This window comes from Saccostrea cucullata, unplaced genomic scaffold (genome assembly GCF_032062105.1).
Source record: "Saccostrea cucullata isolate Sc308-1 unplaced genomic scaffold, CSIRO_AGI_Scuc_v1 ctg273, whole genome shotgun sequence".
NCBI lineage: Eukaryota > Metazoa > Mollusca > Bivalvia > Ostreida > Ostreidae > Saccostrea > Saccostrea cuccullata.
In genome coordinates this window covers 128,431-147,597 of record NW_026927629.1, presented here as the reverse complement: position 1 = coordinate 147,597, position 19,167 = coordinate 128,431, and the positions used below count along the sequence as shown (strand labels likewise).

The 19,167-nt window shown below is 33.0% G+C and overlaps 1 pseudogene; it reads left to right on the top strand.

The window, feature by feature from the left end:
- The first annotated feature begins 1,111 nt into the window (after positions 1-1,111).
- Positions 1,112-19,167, top strand: part of LOC134275023 (uncharacterized) — a 40,662-nt pseudogene continuing 22,606 nt past the window's right edge.

Genomic DNA, 19,167 nt, shown 5'->3' with positions numbered 1-19,167 from the left:
TAAAAATTTATCTTTTTTAGAAAAGAGAATTGTCAGCAGTCGTCTCGACTCGTTTATAGTATCGCTTAAAGTCATGTTTTTTTTGTTCTATAGTCGATACAATGACCTTTGTCAGTGAATATAATTTATCGTTGAATCGAATAATGACTGGTGATTACATATTTTTTTTTTGTTTTTTCCTGATGCTTCATACTGAATGTCAGTGCATTGTTTATACAATGAATTGACGACAGTTTTTTTCCCGCTATCTCCCGATTATTACAAGTCGCACACGGCGGATGTGACTGATCGACATGACACCTGATCCTACCTCTGGTGTCTTTAAGAGGTCCGTGTTGCTCTGTTTCTATTTTGGCTTGTTCTATGAACTTTGGATCTTGAATACTGTTCGTTATCTCCATATGTTTCTTTTCACAACCGTCAATTTTAATTCTCTTACTTATGCACAATATATATTCATCACCTGCATATGGAGTTTTTGCATGTATCTCACGGTTGACTTAATACAGAAGAGATTGTTCTACAGAAGTACATTTTCTAAAATGAGTCAAAGAAACTATAAACAAACAAGATGAAACAAGAATAACAGCATTCTCGTTTAAAGTCATCAGTTTGTAAGTTCTATTGTCGATACAATGATCTTGTCACCAAATAATAATTATCATTCAGTTGCTGGCCGACGTTTTCTTTTCATACAAATTGATAGCCCATTATATTACACACTTTATAGACTGCGGATGTTTTGTTATTTTCCGTTTATTAGAACAAGCACACAACGAGTGTAACCGGTCGGCAGCTAATGCTCATTCCTCCGTGGCACCTGATTCAATTCCGTGTTTTTTCTGCTCCTATTTTTTAGATTATATAAAGGACTTTTGAGAATGAATACTGTTTGATGTTTCCATATATTTTGTTCTTGTTTATTTTCAAAAGACAAATTCATGGCACATCGCAGTTTTATATTTAAACTAAAAATGCGTTGTATATGGCCCCTCTGTTTTTGAAGTGAAACTCAGATGTACTTTTATTATTGCTTTGCACGATTCAAGTCAAGTTGTCTTTATTTGGAGTCTATTAGATAAGACGTTAAGAGGTCATTCAGAGAAGAAAGGGAAGGTGTAATGGCGCCTCTTTCTTCGTTATTGCTGTTGGTTTCTTTGACAGCGATCGTCGCGACAAAGGAAGTTTTTACCAAAGACAGTGATCGAATCTCCCACTTGCAGGATGTGATTAAGACATTGCTAGAGATGCAAGAGAAGGAAAGACGGGAAAATGCTCTTCAAAATGAAAGGATATGGACCCTTGAGAAATCTATGGCAAAATACAACGAAGATAATAAGAAGTTAAAGACCGAAAATGAGAACCTGAAAATTAAACTCAATCAGATGGAAATATCAGTTGGGAAGATGGACGCCCAGGTGAAGAAATTACAAGGAGAAAACCTCAGTGTGATGAAAAAAGTGAAATCTATCGCCAAATTAATGAACAATATTCAATTAACAATCATGCATTGTAACAAGCAAAAAATTGAACATTCTATGCAGCCTGAAAAGTCGGAAAAATCTTGGGAGATCGAAGCATCAGAGGAATCGATAAAATCAACTGAGTCTAAAGTGAAGTCAACATCAATGGACTTATCTCGCAAACGGCTTTTGGCAGGTTATTTTTTTTTTATTTTCGAATGAATTATATATTTTTAGAATACATAACAATCAAGGTGTTGTCGAAGTGGTAAAAAATTCTGCTCTACAGTTTTCGAAGTCTAGAGAAAGTAGTTGTTCTTTCGGTCGTGAGTTCTAATCCAAGTGTGGGATGTGAAAACCGGTCCTCCGGATGAGACCGTATAAACTGAGTTGCTATGTTGCAGTTTATGCTAGCACGAAAAGGATACACCATTCCTAAATGTCCCTGAGCATAAGTCAAAATTTGCAGCTTTACACCGGCAAGTGGCGTTGTCTCCATTTGAGTGAAAGTTCTCGAGAAAGAGGTTGAACAAAACACAAGTAAAAACATGATACATGTATATCTGTTCAGAAATAGAAATCCTTTTATATACAAACTAGATATATTTTTAGATAATCATTTTAAATTTTTTCAAAATATAATTAACCACACAAATTAGATAAAGACCAGAGTAGATACGAAATATTTAAAGAATTATAAAACTCATGCAAATACAATGATGTTTTGAGAAACTGGACATTTGATGAAATGTTTGAGGTACAGACATGGAGAATACGAACATTTATCATTGATTCTTTCATCAAAGAGTTTGGATGAGTTTCCAATAAAATAAATGTACATATTTTTAAAGGTATGCCTACGACTCCGTATCCTCAACCTAATGGTGTTGCCTTTTCTGTTTATTTAAACACCTTCGAAACAAATATAACAGAACATCAGACAATCCTGTTTGGCGGGATCTTAACCAACATTGGAGGTCACTACAGTCCACACAGTGGTGTCTTCACAGCACCCGTGCACGGAGTCTACGTTTTTACTTGGAATCTCTACTGTAGTTTTGGCGGAGGGTTCTTTCACTCAGAAATTGTTGTAAATTCCAATCCAATAGGCAGCATGTTCACTTCCAGTGAAGGTGCAACATCTATACGAACCACCACGGGAATCGTCGTGGCTGAGATAAATAAGGGAGATATTGTATTGGTTCGGACACATCCCAAAGGCAGTCATTCCGGACATCTTTATAGTCACCCAGCTTAGAAATCGACCTTTAATGGATGGTTGCTATTTTGAAACAACACAACTACATGTAGTCTTCATAAGTTATTTAAATAAAAGATACATAAACGTTCGATAATATTTTTTTACGTTTTGGAAAAGGTTTTAGACCAAGTTCTATTTTATAACGTATGTTCGGGTTTTTTCGCGTGTTGGAAATTATGCGCAAAAAAGGGGTAGACTAGTACATTTTTTATTTTGCGTAAGTTATTTTTTACGATGTAAGTTTTTTTATGTTTAAGATAGTAATGTTTTTGTCACATTATAGATGACATAATTTCTGTGTGTTTTATATTTCGCAAATTAAAAATGGTTGCAAAAATGCGAAAATTAGATTACTGCGAACAAAAACGAATATACGGAATAATTAATTTTCATGCGTAAAAAAATACATAAAAAATTGAATAAAATCATACTCTGTGACTTAACGAGGCTGAGTCTAAATCGAGTGCGCATGATTTTGCGAAGATCTTTAATTCCATGCAGTCATTTGTGCGACAGTACACTTTTGCCAAATACATGTATTTTGATTTTAATACATAAATAACATTAAATGTAACTCCTACTGGTAGTGAAATGTGATTTACGACAATAATAAGGAAAAGAACGTTGAGATGGCTCTAACAAACGTCACCATTTTCGGATTTTGTATGTAATTCAAGACGGAACATCTAAAGAAACATACTAGTGATATAAACTTTGTAATTTTTACCGAAAAAATCACATGCACGGATCATTCATATGCACTGAGTTTTATTTATTTACACTGTAATATGGCAACTTTACAGGTATTGGGCATTGAAAAATAAATTAAGTAAATCCTAGACCAATTTAGATGAACTTTTAAAAATTTTACAATTTGGTGACTTTTTACAATAACTTTCAATAACTTGAGTGTAAAGAAATTTCATATTGCAGAAATACAAAAAAATCGGGAAAAAAATGTAATAATTGCGCTTTTCTCGTCAATTCCAATAGGGTTTAAAAGTAAAAATTGACAACTTTTGAGATTACTTCTAGAAAATCGGGATGGTTGACATTCGATTTTTAAATCTTAAAACAATAAATACCACAGTAAAAATTTTATATATATATATATATATATATATATATATATATATATATATATATATATATATATATATATATATATATATATATATATATATATATATATATATATATATATATATATATATATATATATATATATATATATATATATATATATATATATATATATATATATATATATATAAAATAAAATAAAAATCCGAAGGGCAGAAATAATTAGACTCGGCCTCGTTAGGTCTTAAGTATTCTACGATGATTATAGATTCTTCAAATTTTATATGCAGTTAAGTTAACACAATCATGTAGTTTATTAGTAATTTTATTGATATCATTCCAATTTTTGAGGTTAGGGACCAGCATCAAAAATTTACTGTATATTCTTTACCTAATTGCCTAGACTGTAATTTATCTTTTTCGACCGATAAAATTAACGCATTACATTAAGACGAATTTCAACTGATTGTGTGCATGTAAATGATAAGACTTTGAGACCAAATAGGTTTCAGTTCCATTCATGTTATATCGTAAAGGTAAAAAGCTGGATCACAGGGTTTGATAATGTTCATTGTTAAATTCGATATCAAGTTCAACTAGTATAATTCGTGGCCTATAATATTCCTCCGAAGAAACTATTCGAGTAGCCCATTAAAAATGTTTAAAGTTAAAAATTAGAAGGTTTTATATTTTCAAATCTTTTTTGATTTGTTCAATGTTTTACATCCATGTCCGGAACTTTCACTCATATAGAGATATTATCACTTACTTGTGGAAGGCTATAAATTTAGACCTTTACTTGGCAATCATTGAAAAATGAGGGATCTTTATCTTGCCTGCACCTACTGCAATAAGGGTCATGAGTTTTTAATGCTTCATTCGAAGCACCGGTTCCACATCCAGCAGTAAGATTCCAACCCGTGACGTGAAGGATAAACTCTTCCTTTCACAACTCTAGAACGGACGTATTCTCACGTACCACTGCACAGGGCGGGCAACTAAATCACAGGAAGAATAGATTGAGAAACATGGGAAGAATAAAAGATAATTTATATCTTTAAAAAAATTATTATTAAAAAACAGGTCAGAGTGTGATCAGAAGATCGTGAATTCGATCCTAGGCTGCGACTGATCTAAGTCCATTATTTAAAAAAAACTTTATTTTAAAAACAATATTTCTTTCTCTAAGCGCTCGGCACTTTGAAGTGAAAGTTGTGGGTCCTTTGGATGATACCTTAAGAACCAAGGCCCAGTATCATGGTAGTCGTTGACACGATAAAGAACCCTGGCTCCTCAATGACCCTGAGTTCCGAGTAAAGGTCTATATTTGGAGGCCCTTCAACGATACATGCATATAGTGATGGCAGGTCTATAACAGTTCAACATTTTTGAATTGGACTTAAATTAATATGCAGTCAATCAATCTTAATAAGAATTCAAATTAGCATAAAACCTAAAAAAAAATGGTTTAATTATATACGCTATTTGGAATGCATCATTTAAAAGAGACGTGTGTAGGTTCGAAATGCTCCATACTGCTGCCGGTTTTTAAATCTCTAAGAACTCTCAATTTAATTAAAATGATATGTTTTTTTTTAACGCATTGTAGGTAACGTTTTTGCTACAGCTTATTTTGTGATGTCGACATTTATCGTTAAAAGAGAGACCACCCCTTCGGATAAGACCGTACAAACCGAGGTCCCGTGTCGCAGGGGATGCTGGCACGAAAAAGATCCCTCTCTGTTCAACGGCCCTGAGTGCCGAGTATAAGACAAAATTTGCAGCTTTCCACCAAACAGTTCTCGCGTCTTCAAATGAGTGAAAATTTCTCGAGAGGGATGTTAAGCAATATACAATCAATCGAACAACTCTGTGTATTATTTGTTTTTCTGAAATTTTGTCCAATACATCAGTGGCAGAGATGTACGTTTATGACTTGTTGACAGCATTACGATTTTAAGTTAAATTAATGCATTGTTTTCTATTTCAAACGAAAGCAAAGAGCACTTTAATGATATCTCTTAAAATTATCATTCTGTGTTGTTCCAGTTATTTAATATTTCTAATAGGTCATATAGAGAAATAAAGGTGCAATGGCGGCTTTTTATCTGCTTTTACTCTCAATGTCATTGATCCACTTGGCATCTGCAAAGCAAAGGAAACCCATTCCAAAGACGCTGATCGAATCATCCAATTAGAAGATCAAATACAGAAATTACTAGAGATATAACAAAAGACAGACAGGGTAATGCGCGTCAAATGATACAATCGGGAAACTAGACGAAACAATGGCACAATATGAGGAAGAGAACAAAAATTTACAGCAATGTTAGCTGCATTTTTTAGAGTTTTATTTTGCCAGTTAAATATGTCATTATGATTATGTAATTTAAATACTGTTGATCAATAAGAAAAAAATAAATCTTAAGATATTTCAGAAGAAATATTTATGTACAATGAAATATTTGGTATTATATAAGAAATCATTATTGTACAGGACGACAATAATGCAATTTTCCTTCAGTGAAAACCAGTAAAATGTTCTTCCATCGCAAACAACAGAAGTTTATAAATGTTGCATTTTTACTCAAGCCCTAGAGGGGCTTGAGTTATCTAAAACGATGCTAGGTCATCGATTTACTCAGTTTAAAAACACAAAATATATTATTTTTGTAAATAAAAATATTTCTAGAAACAAAAATGAAGGTTATCTTGAAAATGTATGTATATCCAAAGATATTAAATGTTAAATATCGGACTCTATTCTATGGCGAATGAATAATGAGTGAAGCTCCGCAGCCGCAACAGTTTCTACATAGAGATTTCGCGCTTTCCTTTGCGTAGGAATCTCAGGTAACTTTTTACAGTCGCCGACAAAGCATCCTTGGACGAGTCCACTGCAGACTCTGAAAGGTGACGCAGGTTACCCAATCGTTAACAAACTCTACAATGCATGGCCAGAAAATGTATGGCTGCCCCCCCCCAACTGAATTTGCTTCTCACGGGCCTGCAAGTGATGTGTACTTTGAGTGATAGTAAAATAATAGCACAAAATCAATATTATCAAATTCTCGTATTACATGTATCTTAAGCTTTGGTAACGGAACCTATATTAAATAACTTCTTTTGGATTCGTACGGAATATGTATTGGACATGCCGCTCAGCTAGACGAACCCTTTCGTCTTAAGCCACGGTCCGGAGTAGGAGAGGATCGTGCATTTTGGCCGTAGTTTGCAACGATAGATGAACCATAGCCCTCATCTTATACCATTTTAGGATAAGAATGACTTTCTAAAGCTTGAGTATTTCTGACGTTTTGTCAGTATATACTTGTTTTTTTTTATATAAAAAAAAAGTAAATTACAAATTTGCAACAAAGTTCGTGGTGTCAAACATGCAGCTCATATTGCTTTAATGACTGAAATGGATAAATTGAAAATTAAATTTAATAAGATGAAAGATCAATTGGGATGATGGACGACCATGTAAAAACACTGCAGAAAGAAAACATCAGACGGAAGAAAACGCTAAAATTTATCGCTAAAGTAATAAATTTTTATCAGATCAGAGCCTTACACTGCAACAAACAATGATTAGAAAATAAAAGCTTTAAAAGACTGTATCAGAGAAACAGAAGGAATCAGAAGAATCGCTGAAGTCCAAAGTGGAATCAGTATCATTGGCGTTATTTTATAAACGCCTCTTGACAAGTCAATTTTTCAATTTTATACCCGGGTATATTTTTCGTTTACTTAATAAGCAACCTGATAGAGATACCTTTTGTATTTCGTTTGTATATACTGTTTTGCTGATAAAAATATCAACCACACAAATGGAGAGCGCGGTACTTTAGGAATATTTAATACAATCAAAATGAAACAAAACAAAAGTTTTTAAAGAATCGACAATTACATTATATCAAATGTTTGAGGTACTGGAGTAAACGATTATTTATGACAACTTATTAGTAACTCTTTTGTGATGCAGTTGGATGTCGTAAATAATTTTGAAATGCGAAGAGGTGGAGAGAGAGCCTTTTTGCAACAGAAATATTTTTACGTCTAATGTTTTGAATTTAATAAGTAGATGATGTTCAATATCTTCCTTAATTGTTTTATAATATGATTCGCTGATAAAATGATACAGCTCATTACTTGTTTGCATATGCATTTAATTAAGTCCTAGCCAAATACAAGAGAGAAGAAGACTTACGATGTAAATAAACCTTATCAGTCATATCAATTTGAAATGTTTTTTATCAATTTTAATTGCTATGAAAAAAATTTATAATGTCTGTCTTTTTTAATAGGATGGATTTTGAAAGGAAGGAGTATTATCAGGGAAAACTGACTGCCAAAAAGTAAGAATTGTTGTTCAGTAAAAGTGATGAAGGGGGGTCCCTACATCCCGTCTTACCAATTTCATTCAAAAATATATATTCGCTTATGTTTTGTTCACATGAAAAAAAATTCAAGGTCATTTAATTAGCTTACCAAAACAATTTGTATCAATTTGGAATTTCCCGATCTATTTTTAGATCAACGTAGAGGAAATGAATCCTTGTATTCACCTGGAACGTCCCGTGCATTTCAATACAACGTAATATTTTTCTAATATAGTTGGATATTAGCCAATCAGAGAGATGGAAATTAATCAATCAGATAATAATTCATATCATACCCCCATTTGTTTTGGGGGTATCAGGGAAATATATTTAATCATGAGACAAAATACTGACTGTATCCTTTGTTGACCAATCGGCAGGGAATGCTCACTCCTCTATGGCACCTAATACCACATCTGATGTTTTGGAGGTCAGTATTTGCTCTGCTACTATTTTGCATTGTTAAATAGATCAAAAGTACAAAGCACGATTTTTACTCCTAACTTTTACAGTTCATATCTTTATTTTGCGCATATTAGATAAGACGCTAAAAGGTCACCGAGGGAAAAATAAGGAAATTCAAGGAAGAGAAGGTATAATGGCTCCTCTTTCTCCGTTATTGGTATTGGTTTCTTTGGCAGCGATCATCGCCGCCGAGAAAGTTTCTACCACTGACGGCGATCGAATCTCCCATTTGGAAAATGTGATAAAGACTTTGCTAGAGATGCAAGAGGAGGAAAGACATGAAAATTTTCTTCAAAATAATAGGATCAGGAGCCTTGAGGAATCCATGGAAAAATATGAGGAAGAGAATAAAAAGTTAAAGACCGAAAATGAGGACCTGAAAAGTAAACTCAATAACCATGAAAGCATGGAAAAATCAGTTGGAAAAATGGACATCAATATGAAAAGACTACAAAAAGAAAACCTAGGATTGAGGAAAACCGTAAAATCTCTCGCTAAACTGATGGACGTCCGAGTTAATAAAGTCCGAGAAGAGAACATCAGATTGCATGAAGGATTTAACTCAACCGACAAATTAATAGACTCCATTAAAATTCAGTTAGGAAATCTGCAATGCAACAATCAAGAACTAAAAGATTTATGTTTAAAGAGTCTGCTGCATCAGTGAAATTAGGGAAGTCGGAAGAATTGGTGAACTTGAGCATGGAATCAAGATCGTTGCCTTCATCTCGCAAACGCCTATTAATAAGTAACATAACTTTACTGAGACGACATTGATTAATTTCTCTGGGCTTATGAAGGAATAACTGTAACTTTTGAATGTATTTGGTCTCATGATGTGATCCAGCTATTGGTTTTCGCCAAAATTTGCAAAAACGACGCAGCTATTTTGAATAAGTATTAAGAGCAAAATTAAAATTTGTGAAAGAACAAGGATGTGTCAATCAAACCCGCCGAAAATTTGGAAATTTTAATATCTTTTATATGAAATATGATTTTTAATTAATTTTTGTGTGAAATTCTATTAAAATATATAAGTCGTAATTTTATAAAGAAAAAAATAACTTCAAATCTGTGTCTAAGTACCTTAAAACTACTCGAATAACTGTTAGCAAACTAGATGCAAAGTGTTATGAATCGTGGCGATGTTTCAAACCATGTACATGTATGAAATGAAACGACAGAGTGGTTTTTAGAAACTTTTTCGATCTTGCTTTTGATGATTCAATTCTGTTAACTGTGCTCTGTAGTTACAAAACATGTTTCTTTTAAATTTGGTTATCATTCATTCCAATAAGTCAAATGGAATAAAACTACACACCTCGACAGAAAAAGGTTTTATGTTTTTACATATAAAACGTGTTTATCTTAAATCTCGTAAAATTTATATGAAGATTAGCAGATTTGTCTTTGTGTTTTTTGAAAGAACCTCGCATAATAAAACTCTGACTGAAAAAATTATATGGTTATAACCAATTGGTAAATTAAAAAAATAATGATAATTCATCAGTGACTCCCTATTCAAAAATTGAAAATAATGATTTCAAAAAAGTGTTCTAAAATAATATCAATATTTATTTTTTTATAGGAGTTCCAGCCACTCCTCAACCAAATGGCGTTGCGTTTTCTGTATATTTAAAATCCTCCATGGTGAATATAGCAAAACATGAAACAATCATGTTTGACGGCATCTTGACAAACGTTGGGAGTCATTACAACCAGCATAGTGGTGTCTTTACAGCACCTACACACTGGGTATACGTTTTTACGTGGAACATCTACACCAATCAAAACGGAGGACAAATTGACACTGAACTTGCAGTGAATTCCCAACCGATAAGCAGTTTATTTACTACTAGTGAAGGTGCAACAAATATCCAAACCACCACCGGAATTGTTGTGGCCGAAATTAATAAAGACGATATAGTCTTAGTTCGAATACACCCAACAGAAAGTCTTGCTGGACCTCTATATAGCGGTCGATCTTTTAAGTCAACTTTTAATGGATGGTTATTATTTTAAAACCGCGTGACAACAGCCACCCAGTGAAATGTTATGAAAAATACAGAATTGAAAATTAAATCTTCGTCAAATTTTCTGCATTAAGCAGAATTTAAAATTATTGAACTTTATATTGATTTCATTCCTTCTAATTATTTGTAACGTGAAGCGGTCACCCATCCAAGGGTTAAACAGGCTCGCCGTTGCTTAACTTGCCTGAAATAGAGGGAGACTCTACCGCATCACCAGAAAAGCTAGCTCACTAGCGAGGCAGTATAAGTTCCCTATATACTGTCCGCTACACTTCCCCCCGCTCACGGAAGCTTCGACCCGAAGCTTAGCATGAGTTCTCTCTGAGTGACTGGGCCTCTTCAGCTACGGCAACCAATGCCGTTCCCGGACACGAAGTCCGTACTTGGACACAAAGTCCTAGTGTTAGAGCTTCCTGAAGTAGGTAGGAACCTGACTTCAGATACGGCAACCACTGCATTCCAGAGACACGAAGTCTGTATATGGATACTAAGTCCTAGCTCTATGACTTCCTGAAGCAGGACACCAAACACCAGAGTCGCTACGCTGCCACCAATTTTGTAACATGAAGCGTCACCCATCCAAGGGTTAAACAGGCTCGCCGTTGCTTAACTTGCCTGAAATAGAGGGAAACTCTACCGCATCATCAGAAAAGCTAGCTCACTAGCGAGGCAGTATAAGTTCCCTATATACTGTCCGCTACATATTCAATAACCTGGAAGTTGCGGCAATATATGAATTTTTTTTATTTATGATTATGAACACATGGCGGTTGTGATGATTAGCAGGGGATCAACATTCTCCCTTGACAAATGATACAACCTTTGATGTTTAAGAGGTCTGTAATTCCTCTGCTTCTGATTGTAATCCTTTCTATTGACGTTTGAAATGAAATACTGTTCGTTTTCTCAATATTTCTTTTAAGTATAGTAATGTTGAATTTTTTAAATGTAAAACAAATAGTTATTTATTGATCAAAAGATCCCAAAAATCCATAAACAATTCAGACGTTCAAAGGGCATATGAAAAAGACACCTCTAAAAATTTCAAAGATGGGATCATGTGTTTAGGAGAAGGAAGCATCCCATGTCGACCGACCACGACCGCCGAGAGTCTCATGTATTGATCAGGTAGACAGAAGGATCTGTAGTCAATTCAGTTAAAAACAAAGACTTTAACATTTTTATTATATAATTTATTTATAGTCCCTATATAATCTATACAAGCGCAAACAGTTCATAACAATGCATTATGCATATTTGCTGAATTTTAAGCCCTATTCACCGGAGGGTCAATGCTCGTGCAATGACATTGTGACGTCACGATCAAAACCTAAATCAGCGTTGTAAACAATGGTTGCAACGACTGCAGTGAGCAATTGTATCCGAGCAATTGCAAATGTTAGACAACATTATCCTAGGATGATTTTAAAACATTTGAACGTCTTACAGACAGTTAGACTCGGAAAGGAAAACACGGAGGTTACAGACTGTGATCTGGACATTTTGTTTTAAATTTTCAACAATGGAAGATCGCAAATGAAAATGGTGTCATTATGCAGCCTTCGATCCCTTGTTACGAGTATCTTTATTCAAATCCCAACTATATTATAAAACAATTACGGACACCAAAAGAATCCGTAATAGTATAGTATCAAACAAGTCACCCAAACCCTTTGATAACAAGGGTCATTAAACGACAAGAATAAAATTAAGAAATGCTGACTTTACATGAGGCTGTTGTAATCCCTGTACCATCATATGATCAGTGAGTAGCCTGTGCCTGTAAAAGTTGAGCTCAGAACAAGCTCTTGAGTAACAAATAATTTGGAATATATAAACACTTAAAGCATGTTTTAGAGGAATAATCCTGTTATTTTTAAGAAAGTAGACGATGAAAAAGTTGATGTCACCTCGTTTTTCGTAAAATTTAGTTAATTTCCCTCTACCGTCCAAAGTTAGAAAAATATCCAAATATGAAACACATGTAACAAACTCTGTGGTGTCCTTTTTGTTCACTGGGATATATCGTCTACATAAGAATAAAAATGACTATTATTAATTTATAAAACATCATCGATTTATCTGAGTTTCGTATTGAAGGTCAAAGCTAGTGTTTTCTCTTTACTTGTAGAAGTTTTTGAAAAAATAATCTGCTTCATGGGAATACAGAAACAGCTCAGCTTATATTAGTGTCTATAAGAATTTTACCAGTTTGTTGAAAGACGTGGTCGCCGAAGTCTTCTTAAATGTTATTTATGGTTTTTTTTGTTTTGTCTTTTTTTTTTTATGTTTTTTTAAGTTTCTAAAAGTAACTTGATGATCAACACCTCTTCTAGAATGAACTGTAGCACAGTACGTTTGAAGTTTTTTTATTCAACATTTAATATTTGTTGCTCTATTGCTGTACTATATATAGTTTTTAAAACTTAATATACTGTGCTTTTCTCGACTTTTATCTTGCATATGTATTTATGGAATGGTTAATTCCATATCGCTTAAAGTTTTTCTAATCATAATGTTCATTTCAAATTAATCTTATTCATTCAAAACTTTATAGGAAGGATACTTATTGAGACTGCTTTTAGTTATTGAGCAATTTTAATATCGTACATGGAGCATTACTGGACATGATCGTGAATAAGGCAACAAATAGGTAGCGTAGACGAATCAGTTTAAAAATACTGGCAAAACAATATATATGATAAATGTCAGTTTATATTTGACTTAGTGATTAGGTATTTTTTACTGAAGGTTATTACTTTGAATTGTATTTGCCAAAATATTGACTCACAAAAAGACTGTTGATATCACTGTATCATCAACTTATTTGTCAATAGCTTGCGTCGTGTCAGAAATTAAAAATAAATACGTGTAGCATGCACTTGCGTGTGGAATCAATTATATAATAGGATACAAACTCGAAAGTCCATAAAACAAAATAGAATATGAGCAGAGCAAACACGGACCTTTAAAACATCAGAGGTGGGATCAGGTGCCACGGAGGAGTGAGCATCCCCTGCCGGCCGGTCGCGAAAATCGGTCGTCAGTTCAGTGTTTAAATAATGGTCTAACAATTAGTATGAAAGACGTCAGTCGGCATTTGACTCAATGATAAATTGTATTTGCTGACAAGGTCATTATATCGGCCATTGAACTTACGAAATGATGACTTTAGATGAGACTGTTGATATTTTTGTTTCATCAACTTGTTTGTAAAAAAAATTTCCTCGTTTTAGAAATTGTGTATACGTAGAGCATGTTCTTGTGTTTCGAAGAAATTGAGAGATATTAACTCCGTATGCAGGTGAAGAAGGTATACTGCTGTATCAGTAAGGGAAAATGACGATAAAGTTTGGTTGTTAGATTATAGCTAACGTCTTTTTCATGTAAAATATCCAAGTATAAAACAGATGTGTCAGACTTCGTGATATCTTTTATCTAAAGCTCATCAGGATATATCTCATCGACACAGGAATGGAATTTACCATTGTTAATTGACAATACGTCGTTGATATATCTTAATGTCGAGTTGAAGGCCACAGCAAGTGTATAAGTGTATTCTTTTTTCACGCATAGGATTTTGCATAATTCTGCTTCATATGAATACAAATGATACTATAAAGAACTATATGCGGTATATTACATATAATTGCCCCCACAAAAGTCAAATTTTGAAAAATTCTTGAAATGTGCTGAATTCAATAAATTGTATGAGAAATATAAATTTACAGAAAATATTATAGTGTCAAAGCAGTGTATACACAATTTTTGTTTTTATAACGTCACAAACTAGTCCGATTTTATATCCTTTTTCAGAAAGAGGACAAAATGGACAAAATTTCAACAATTTAAGCTTTAAAATTTATAGAGCGCAAGTTTGTTCAGGAACAATATTGACATATTTCATTGATATTATCATTCTACACATTATATCAAAATATTGATCCTGAACACACATGCGCTCGGTGACTTTTCTCAAAGTATCGACTAAATATGTACATTTTTCTGTAAAATTCATTAAAAACTGAAATCTACGTCATTTTTGTGACGTCATTACATACATATGGCGTCATTACTTATGAAAATATTCAGTGCTTTGAAGTCAGCATATACTCCCCTGTTTAAGAATTTAATCAAATATATTTCCATCAAAGTTTGATTTCGGGGGCAAATATTGGTTATTTAAGAAATAAAGTCCGCGTTTTCGTGAATGTTGCAGAATAACCTCCGAGGTCGAGAAATGTTGTTTGAAATATAAAAGCCGAGGCGTTAGCCGAGGCGTTTATATTTCAAACAACATTTCGAGACCGAGGAGGTTATTCTGCATCATTCACGACAACAAGGACTTTATTTCAATTCTACCAAGGACAATAAATACGGCAGATTGTTTCCTCTATAGAGAAACGAATTAGGTCACCATGTCTCGATTACGCTGTTCTATTTAACACCAGAGAGAAATTTTGTTGACTTACCTATATATGGAATGCAGATATTTGAGCTTTCCTTGCATTAAAAACAGTCTTGTTTAATTACAAATTTGTTCGTAATATGTATTGATCAGTTAAAATGAATATACAAAAACAAAATCATGTTCTTGTTTTACTGCTAAAATCACGTTGTTTAATGTGTAGGGAGGTCCGTGGAATAGCTCCGCTTAGCTATAAAAACCGACATTCATCAGCAACTTGATGCAATTTACAGTGTTTATACTGCAAAAGGCGACACATCGATGCGGTCTAATCAAGTATTTCATTCTACAGCCAAACATGCATTTGAATTGTTCAGATTTGATACGTGTTTCTGATCTGATAATTTTTTGATGACGTTCGTGGTCTATTGGAGAATAATGTCCCGCGACTTCCTTTGAAGATTTCAATAACCGTGGTAGAATATCGAATAAAGTTCTTTCTTTTTATTCAAATGAGATACTCAGATTTGAAACAGATGTGTCAGTTCTTGTGAATCTTTATTTCGAGTTCAAAGCGATATATCGAGTCAACTTAAGAATAAAACATGATATTTCAAAATGCAATTAAAATGTTTTCAACAATCCTAAAAGTTATTGTATGCCACAGCAAGAGACTTATTTCATGTAAATATTTTGAATTATTTGAATTTGTTTCATATGAATACGGGGCTCAACAAGGACCAATGATAATCACCCATTCTCAATATAAGGGCTCAAATGATGTCGCCTCATTTTCATTTAAAAGAAATACCACTGATGTAATTTTTAAATCAACATTATAAATAGTCATATAACAATGAATAAGAATTTATATAATTATCGATCTGAAAGGGTATTTAAGGAGTTCCAAATTCAAATATAGTAGCCTATTTGAAATGTACGTTACTGTCGCCGAGGCAAATATTATTCTGAATCCCCTCTGTGTAATATATAGTTTTGATTCTCAAGTAAAAATTTTCTGATAAGTTAAACCTTGTATCATATATATTTCTTTTCATAACAATAAATACATTTTCTTTGTGATAATAAATAATTTTCATTGTACAATGTCCCTGTCGCTTAATTCTATTTCAACCACATTACAAGCAAACACAAAGATTATACACCTGATAGTTTTGTTCTCCTTTATTTATTGATGGGCTAAATTTGAAATTTCAAAGGATTAATTACTCCTACTTAGATAATGTAACATGAAATTGAAAAACTTGAGCAACTTTTATAAATATGTTTACGGAATGAAAGACATTTTCAATCGTAGAGATAAGAAAGAAATGTACGTTACCTATATTCTTCCATTAAGAATACATATTAAGTAGAAAATATGAGACGACTCTGAATAAGCAACCCCTTGTATCCTGTAAACTGGCAAAGACGTTTTGCTTAACACAATTAAAAATTATTTTTTACATGTAAAGTGATCATTTGAAATGTACGTGACTGAAATGTACGTTACAATGAAATTCGAATTAAGTGAATCTCGCACGAATTTTCATGTATTCTAATACTTTCACACACTCGAATGTATACACAAAGGAAAGTTTCAAAGGTTGGAGGTCGGCTAAATCCCAAAACTAATGAAAAGAAACGTCTCTGCTGAGGAAAAAAATATTTTAAGGTCAATTATTATGTAATATAATTTTGATACATGGTATATATTTCTGAATAAGAAACCTGTATGATGCATTTCTTATGATATGCAGGTTCAAATAGTATCAATATATTGCGCGTCTAACGTATGCTTGTGGAAGAGAATTGATTTTTATATTTGAAATGTACGTTACGTATGGTAACGTACATTTTATGTATTTCTAACTGACAATTTTTTTTTAATTTAGTCAATGAATTACGTTTACATGAACGAAACAAAATTATCGTTACAATCCATTTGACAACTGGCCACATCTAAATGCACCCCAATCCTCGTAAATGTTTTAAACTGTTACCACATGCTAGAAAATTTATTTCTAAGTGTCTTAAATTCATCTTTGGCAACCTTTTTGCAGTTTGTTTACTTTTCATGTGCGACTTTTCGTCAATATTAATTGAATTATTGTTGATAATTTAAAACAAGGTATGCATAGGCTTATAATTGGTAAAAAAAAAAAAGAAAACAAAAAAGAAAAGAAAAAGAAACAAAACAAATAAACCCAGAACACAAGACGGTCACGTACATTTAAAATACTGAATACTCAGTTTTGTTTGAATCATTGCATTTTAGGTTACATTTTTCCAGATCTGCTAAAAAACACGTATGTTTGTGTTTTGAAAAACGATGTTGCAACATACTAAATGAAATTGTTAACAAGACTGTCGATGGATATATTCGGAATAGATTTATGTTAAGTTTCAATGGCCAAACACGAACATTTGTTAGATCATAGCAAAATACATCTGACTCTTATATTTTTTTTGTCTGTAACCTTGAACACAGTTAGAAGTAACTAGGCTACGACCGATGTCAATTTCAGCGAAACAGCACAAAAGAATGGTTATGAACTGAGGTGGAGGGAACTCCCCAATAATATGTGAAATGAACGTTACCGAAGTGACGTGACATTCTTGTAGTTGATGACAATAACCTCGTTTGTTACATTATGATTTCTTATATTACTGCATTAAAACGCTTCATTGATATGATTTTTATGTCAAAAATTGCTTTTTTTTCAATATTTTCTTATTACTAATTTACATATTATTACAAGCTTGAAATGTACGTTACCTACTCATATTCTGAGGCAATCGTGTCTTTATAGTGGTGATTGTGACATATAACACAATGTGATTACATAGAGAATCTTTTTTGGAATAAACTGAAACAAAACGATGAATTTTTAGATGAATTTTAGATGAATTTTAAGCTTTTTATTAAACAGAAATATATCTTGAAATGTACGTTACATTTACATAGTTTTCTAAATCGGCATGGATATATGTTAAAAAAGACAGTAACTTCAAAATAGAATTTTACTACATGTACATGTTAGGTTCCAGTATCTATTAAAAATGACAAGATTCCAAACTGATCGCTCTTAACAAAACAGAGAGAAGAATTTAAAGCATATATTTAAAAAATGTTTTTACACATCTGGATCAAAAAGTAACCTTTGTTTTTGGAAGGAAAAATCAAACGCACGTTTGTTTGCCGAGAAAATATGTTGCTGACAGAGTTGGTAGGATGTGCTGGTGTTAAGATGAGATATTCCAATTGTGATTTTAATGACTACATTTTTTTGGACATATTTTTTTGGACATTGAAGAAAGAGTAACGTACATTTCAAGCTACATTTCTGAATAAAATTACCCTCTACTTTATCGTCTTGTCATTATTTCATGTATTATAATTTGATGAAAAAAATCTGGAAACAAAATCTTCAGATACTTTCTTTCAAAGGTAATTGATAGAAAAATTGTTATCTTGAACTTCATTTTTTAAAAAATCAGAGAGGCATTTGTGCCCTTATATTGAGAATGGGTGTAATTCCTTATGGTGAAGCTAACAGTGGCCGTTGAAAACAAATCTATAGACCGGGTTTCAAACATGGAACCCCAGAAATTCTAAAGGTGCGATCACAAGGAGGAATGTAAATCATCTGTTGACCGGTCACATCCGACGCGAGCCCTGTGTATTGCTCCTGTAAATTGAACTTTCCGTTGTAAAATCCAGTTTTAAAAAACAGGCTTAGCAATTGGTACTAAACACATCAGCAAAGTATGACAAAATGACATTACATTTCATGGAGTCGGTCGTGAAATGTCTAAGGAATTTGCAAAATGCTGACTCTACAAGAGCATGTTAAAATCACAGTAACCTCAATTTATCTGTCAGCAGCCTGCTTCGGTTTTCAAGTTGATCTTTTTTTGAACTCTGAAAAGCATTAAATGTACTATTAGAATATTGATTTCTCTGTCAAAATGCGAGTACGTGTGTATGTTTAATATTTATCTATAAGAAATAAATAATTTCTTGCAAGCTACAAATTATAAAGGCAAATCGATAAACGCAAAAAAA